This window comes from Nyctereutes procyonoides, unplaced genomic scaffold (genome assembly GCF_905146905.1).
Source record: "Nyctereutes procyonoides isolate TBG_1078 unplaced genomic scaffold, NYPRO_anot_genome, whole genome shotgun sequence".
In the NCBI taxonomy this organism is placed as follows: domain Eukaryota; kingdom Metazoa; phylum Chordata; class Mammalia; order Carnivora; family Canidae; genus Nyctereutes; species Nyctereutes procyonoides.
This window is the reverse complement of record NW_026575134.1, coordinates 25,270,016-25,277,249: the sequence shown is the minus strand read 5'-3', so window position 1 is coordinate 25,277,249 and position 7,234 is coordinate 25,270,016. Positions and strand designations below refer to the sequence as shown.

The 7,234-nt window shown below is 53.9% G+C and overlaps 1 long non-coding RNA gene across 1 annotated transcript; it reads left to right on the top strand.

Moving 5' to 3' along the window:
- The first annotated feature begins 5,204 nt into the window (after nucleotides 1–5,204).
- On the top strand, nucleotides 5,205–6,974 carry LOC129494318 (uncharacterized). The gene is made up of 3 exons (XR_008661326.1): nucleotides 5,205–5,485; nucleotides 5,561–5,664; nucleotides 6,804–6,974. It is a non-coding gene; the product is annotated as an uncharacterized LOC129494318 (long non-coding RNA).
- Nucleotides 6,975–7,234: the final 260 nt, after the last annotated feature.

Here is a 7,234-nt window from a genome sequence, read left to right as displayed (position 1 = left end):
CCACGCACCGCGGGTCACCGCGAGGGCGCGCGGCGCTCGGCGCGGGGAGCGCCGGGAAGGGGTCGCGGCGCGGCCTCGGCGGGGTCTCGGGAGAGCGCGGGCGGGGGGCGGCTCGGAGACGGGGGGCGGGGCATTGTGGGGCTTGTAGTCCGCGCGCCCGGGCCGCGGGGCACGCTGGGCCTCGTAGTCTCCGGCGCCGCGGCTCCGAAGCAGTGCTCGCTGGGAAGGATGCCGCCTGGTTGCTAGGAAACCGGAGCCGGCTGGCCTGGCGGGCCCCCGAGCCCGTCCGCGCTGCCCTGGAGCGTCCTCCCGCCGCGAGCCCGGCTCCCTCTGGGGCGCCTCCCCACCTTCTACCCCCGGGCGAGCCCCGACCCAGCCGTTGCGGACTCCGTGCTGCAGGGTCGCCGGCAGCCAGCGGGTCCCCCCCGGGGTCTCCAGGGGCAGGAGGGTGTCGCCTGGCGCGTTCGGGTTCACTCAAGTGGTAACGGAACCAGCCCCCCACGCACACACAGTTAGCTCCCAGCCACTGGGAAACACAGTGGAGGCTCCTCGGAGGCTTGGGGGGGACCTGACCCAGCACCCCTCCCAGGGATACCAGGTGACCCAGCACCCCATCCCAGGGATACACCCAGTGGGGAGATGATGACCTCTCAGAGCACACCTGGCTGTGCAGAGCAGCATCCCCCATCAGAGCCAAAGGGGGGAACAACCTAATTCCCCCAAGTACTAAATGAATACACAAAATGTCTACCATACAATGGAAAGGTATTTGGCCCTAAAAAAAGGAATGAAGTTCTGACACGTGCTACAATAGGGGTGAACCTTGAAAACATGACGCTCAGTGGAAGGAGCCAGTCATAAAAGATGGCACATCATATGACCTGTCTACACAAAATACCAGTAGAGGCAGAAAGGTAAGGAAAGGGAACGGGGTGGGGAAGGGGTGATTGCTGAAGACTGTGTTTCACAGTCTTTTCCAAACTGAAAATATTCTGACATTGACCATAGCGACTGTGAATATATTAAAATCTACCGACCTCTACATTTTAAATTAGTCGATTATATGGTTCGTGAATTATACGTCAAAAAAGCTGTTATTAATATGTATGCATGTGTAGATGTTGTTGATCCTAAAAATAAAACTGCCCGTTATTTTGCAAGCAAAATGGGTTTATTCTGGAATAAAATTGCAACCTAGGACAAACCGGCTGTAAGAAAACCAAGGCGAGTCCTGGGGACGGGGGGAGGTTCACTCTTTTCTAGAGGACGGGGGAGAGCTGGTATAGAGGGAAAGCTTGCTGCAGTGGGCTGAGAGTTGGGGTACAGTGGCTTCTCATGGGCTGGGCTATTGCCCCAGGAAGAGAAAAGCCTCCTTCCTCCTGCGGGGTCTGAGGAGTAGCCACCTGCTGGCTCTGCAGTGGCCAAGCGCCCCGGTGGGCAGGAGCGCTCCCCCTGCCGGCCTCCTGCCTCTGTTCTACACTCGTTAATTTTCGCATTTCTCTCTTTGGATCAGATCATTCTTTGAAAGCATCTTGATCAAGCGTGATGCTTTTGTCCCTCGGTGCCAGGCAGGACCTTTTCCGATTGTCATGTTCCATGTGGGGGTGCGCAACACTTGGAAAGCACTTCAGGCCACATTCGAGTAGCGAGGACGGTCAGGAGGGAGACCCCTCACGCACTTCCCATCTCTAGTCCGTATTTACCAAGTCCTAAGAATTGGAGATCATGTGTCAAGTACATCATTTTTACAAAAGTTGGACAGGCAACAAAATGCAAAACTTAATCACACGAAGCAGGAGGAGTAACACTGCAATTCCAAATTGTGTGATGGTGCTGAGCTAGGACCCTCGGTCTGAAAGTAGCCGACTTATATTTGTTGGCACTTACTCTGCCTTAGGGCGGAAGGGTTCTCCCCACCGAGGCAAACTGGGAGTCACGCAGGCCTCCTGGAAGTCCCCACTTGAAGCAGCCACGAGAGGAGAACAGTGAATACAGCAGGAGCATGCGGAGGGAATCAGGTGCATTTGGGGAGATACAGTGCGGGTGTAAACACGAAGTAATAGTGAATGAACTTTCTTGCAAAAATAGCAGAACTTCAAAGATTTATTAAAACAGTGTTGTTGGGCCACCTGGCTGGCTCAGCGGTGGAGCGTCTCCTTCAGCTCAGGGCCTGACCCCGGGGTCCTGGGATCGAGTCCCACACCGGGCTCCCTGCGGGGACCCTGCTTCTCCCTCTGCCTGTGCCTCTGCCTCTCTCTTTGTATCTCTCATGAGTAAATAAAATCTTAAAAAAAAAGTGTTGTTCTCTCAAAAGAACTGTATGGAAATGAATGCTATCCAATAGGACAGCCTGGAAGTTTGGAAATTCAGAAGCCAGGAATTTCGGGTGGGAATCCAGAGCCAGACGCTAGTCCGGATGAGAGAAAGACTTGTGAATTCTGAAATCGTAACCCTTCAGAAAAAACAACTTGAAAAGATCAATTTGTCACAGGATCATGATGAGACTGTTTCCAAAAGTCCATAATCAAAAAAGATTTTCCACGTCTCAAGGGTTTGGGAAACGCAGCCAAGGACACTGTCTTTCCAGGCGAGAGACGCAGCAGCAGTAAGACAGGTATGCAGGCCTCCAGACACCTGGGGAAGCGTCTGATCAGAGGTCGTCTACTGCCCCGCCAGGAAATCTTTTTATTTTTTAAGATTTTATTTATTTGAGAGAGAGCATGGGATGGGGAGGCGGGGAGGGAGAGGGATGAACAGACTCCCCCTGAGCAGGGAGCACAAGGCAGGCCTGGATCCCAGGACCCTGAGATCAGGAGCCGAGCCCCCAGGCCCCCCAGGAAACCTTTTACTTTCAGGTCACCGGGGGCTGTGCGGGGCCAGGCAGGGGCTGGTGCTTCCTTCAGGTCCTCAGGTGACTCCAAGAGCTCTTCCCTGGGGGTTAGCTGCGCAAGGGTTGGCTCAGAGTTCCTGATAAGGGCCTTTCCAGACCGTCTTCCTGGGGTGTCTTCTCTCAACGAAATCTCAGGTTGCATGAGGCACAGGGTGGAAGGATTGCTCCGCCAAAGCGCGGCTACTTCGAGTAGAAGCAAGCAGGCCTCAGCGACATGGCCTCGTGTCCTTCCATCGGCCGTGGGGCAGAGGAGGCAGGGCAAGCTCATGGGGACACTGGGGCGCCGAGGCTGCCTGGGGGGACAGCAGCTGGGGGGGGTGGTCCCCAGGCGGCGGGTCTCCGGTTTAATTGGACCAATGCCAGTTCTCTGGGCCAAGCTGCTGGGGGGTCTCTACCAACTGTGCCAGCTGAGTCGCAATCATGCCCTTTGTGCATCACGGGCCTGAGGCCTGGGTGTGTGCACCGCGGGCGGAGCGGGCCCCTGGCCGCCGTGGCTCGAGACGGGCGCCAGGCAGGGCTGACCCTTCCAGGCAGGTGAGCCGCAGCACATGCCGCGGCCATCCGGGTCCGGAGGGAAAAAACACCAACTGCGACCCAAACATATTTACGCCCTGAGACAGATATGACATCCGCTGGCATGGATGGGGGTTCCGTGGGCCGCACTCCGCACAGGCCCAACCAGCTGGCCGGTGCCGGCGGGCTGGTGGCCTTACTGGTCTTTCCCACTGGCTGGTGGCCTTATTGGTCGTCCCCACCAACGCCGGCTCACGGATGCGGTCGTCTTGCCCGTGGGTTAGATGCTTGCATGGTGGGAAGTGGTGGGAAGCTTAGAATCGCTGGTGCGGTTGGATTATTATTTGGTCCAAACCAGAGTTCTCTCCTCCTATCAAACCAACAGTTAATGGATTTCCAGTATTATGTTTCCCCCTTCTGGGATCAACGGTTGGGCATCCCTGGTCAATTTTTCCACATTATTGTGTGGAAGGACATCCTTTGGACCAGAGGTTTGGCTATTGGTCTCTTTGAGAGCAGGGTCTTGTTTTTTTTTTTTGGTTTTTATTTGTGTGTGTGTGTGTGTGTGTGTGTGTGTGTGTGTGTGTGTAAATGTCAGTGAGGCGGTTCCTCAGCCCCCAGGGAGTTGAGCCTGGAATGCCCAGGAACCCTAAACATAAGCAGAGCCACTGGCAAAAAGTACGGCATTTAATAAACTTTGCATGGAGGAGCCATTGAAATTTTAGCTCCATTGGAGGCAAGGGTGCTTCACGGTTCCCGTGATATTCCAGAATCGTGACCTACCCCCTCAAAACGTGCTGGTGTCTCATGTAGGCTGTTGGCCGAAGTAGCCGAAGGAAAGGTGCCGCCTCGGTGACTCCCAAGTGGGAGTCGCAATCACGTACCCAACACGATCTCTACCATTTTCATCCCTTAGGTGAGAAGCACCAGGAAACCACGGAAAGTCTGCAGTGGTCAGAGGAATTCCCTCTACGTTGCCCCAAGGAGTCAACAGGGATCTGTGAGCATTAAGCGGTCGGGAGGGCTTTCATCTGGATCCAGATGCAGTCCCCGTTTTTGAGGTGGGATCACAGGAGTATCTAACCTGGGGGTTTATCTTCGGAGACCAAATCCGTTTAAGGCCAGAAAGTGTGACAGGTGGTCGCTGTTTCCTGTGGAGAGGTTTTGGGGGGCGGGGGGCAGAGAAGGAAATACTCTTAGAGCCTGAAGGAAATGCTCCATCATCCGAATCCGCTTCAGTCAGAGGGACTCGGGGACCCGGGGCTGTGGGTCCAGGCGTGTCGCTCTGCCCGGGAGAGCAGGACGCCGCCCGGGCCAGCCCTGTCTGCCAGAATTCCAAGAGATGTGCCGCACGGTCCCTCGCGGGACACCTTGATGTCAGGAGAATGTGAGGGTTTGGGACAACGGGGGGATGGAGAGGTGACAAGGCCGTTACTGCTCACAGGTCCTGGACGAGCCTCCATCTTCAGTGGTGGGGTTTCCTGAGGGGTGAAGTTGGCCTGTTACAGGACATAATGAGGCCCCGAGCCTCTGTAAGCCCTTGAAGGGCTTCCTTATCTATAGGATGTTCATTAATTCTGAGAGGGGTTTTAGAGGGACCTATTTCAGTCTTTCTGGGAGGCGCTCTGCGGATTCTGACCATATCAGCGGAAGATTTTGCAAATAAGGAAGACAGTCACTGATCTAACAGGGACAAATGGTCAATGTCCCCAGAATGTAACACCGTATAGGGGTGATAATGCCATCAGGGGCTGGTATTTGCGAGAGTTGAAAATTGAGAATGGGGTGGTCTTTCTTTCAGGTGACTCACCGAGGGTGCCCACAAGCTGGTTTGCCACAATCTCTAAGTCTGGAGTGGACATAGTTTCCTGTTCCACCTTGGTCCTGTTAGCGGCGAGAGAACGATCCTGGTGCAGCCTGCTAGTAGACACGGACACGATGCTGCCAGGTTGGATTCAGCATCCACAGGGAGACCAGGGTGGCCTTTGAAGACAGTGTGGAGTCAGGGGATAATCATGAACATTTTCATCCGGCTTTTCTGCGCAAGCTTGAATCCTGTCCAGTCAGCAGGCTTAGGAAGAGGTACTGTAATCCTTTGGTGGAGATTTCTAGCGAGTTCTAGCACTTTGCCAAAACTTAGGCATCTGTTTCTCTCAGTCCCTTTCAGGGTGCTCCCATTGAGCTGGTTTCATCCAGCGTTTGGTCTGACCCTCAGCAGCAAGCATGTGGACCAATTGATACAAATCTGAGAAATCAGATCAGTAAGTTTGAATAACTGTGTTAAATCTTCAGCGAACGTATAGGGTCCTCAGTCACTTTGGGAAATTGTTTCAGTACGGCTCCAAATTCAGCCTTAGTCCGGGCAGCGTAAGCCATTTGGCGTTCATTTGGACCTCCAGCAGAGTTTACTTTAGAGGGGTAGGTGTTAATAGGGTCAGGAGAGGAGGGGTGGGGAGAGGTTTGGAGATAAAGGGAAGCTCAGTGAAAGGATTAGAAGGAGGAATGGGTATAGGGGAGGGGAGGGCCAGTGCCAAGGGAAGAGGGAAAAGGCTCCAGAGGCAGGGCCCGAGTATAAGGTGGCCCCACCTGTCTGGAGACAAAAAGGATGGGAAGGGGAAGAGGCCTCAGAAGCCCCGTTGACTTCTTACAGTAGTTTGCCTCTTTGCAAAATACTATTTCTAAATTAACTGAGGCGAACAAACTTTGAATCCTAAAAATGTTTGGAAGCCTCGAGGTAAATTAAAATAAGCATCCAATTCAGTGTTGACAAGTTTCCAGCCATGGCTGTCCAATTCCATTGTGAGAAAAGTCAATTTGGGGAGATGGGAGGTTCCCCACGATGGCTTTTGAGGTTGTGAATGCCTTTTGGTTGAGTCAGTCCATTTAGATAAGAATGCACACGAGGGATCCCTGGGTGGTGCAGCGGTTTGGCACCTGCCTTTAGCCCGGAGCGCGATCCTGGAGACCTGGGATCGAATCCCACGTCGGGCTTCTGGTGCATGGAGCCTGCTTCTCCCTCTGCCTGTGTCTCTGCCTCTGTCTCTCTCTCTCTCTCTGTGACTATCATAAAAAAAAAAAAAAGAATATACACGAGGAGGGGCCACCATTCTGAAACCTAGAACTGGCTGAGGTCCCAGAAGTGTGGGGGCAAGGCCGTCCTCACAGCATTTTGATCGCTGGGATCCCACTTCCCAGAGGCTTTTCTCTAGAGGGAAGAGAACAATGTCTAAACAGCACAGTTCCAGTAGGAACAGCCTAGCTCTAGAAAGGAGTCAGACCAAAGGCCAAACGAGTACTCTCAGGAAGGACAAAGCCTTAAAACAGGTCCTGAATAAAGGCTGGAGAGCTCAGAACAGAGAGTGAAGCTCACGTCCAGGAGACGACTATTCTCAAACCCCAGGGCCGGCAAGAGAGCAGCAAGCCTGACCAGGTCTGTGGGGACCGGCACCTGTGTGTTTGCTCACCAGCCTCAGAGCCGCTGGAGGTAGCTGCCTGCGTCCCACTTCTGATACCAGGTAACGTTTTCCTTAAAAATAACACTGCCAGCTATTTTACCAACAAAATGGGTTTATTCAGGAGAGTGGAAAATTGTAATTTGGGACAAGCAAGCTATGACAAAACCGTAGGCATGTCCAGAGGACAGAGGAGAGAGATGCTCCTTTATAGATTGGGGTACGGGGGGGATGGGAGGGGCTGTTGTAAAGGAGAAGTCCTGGGAGTCACCTGGGAGTTGGGAGTGTCGTGGCTTCTCATTGGTTAGCCTGCCACTGTCTGTCGGGTGGGGGGTACTGTGCTCACCCTGGACTTGCTGTGCTCTCCCTGGATGGGCTG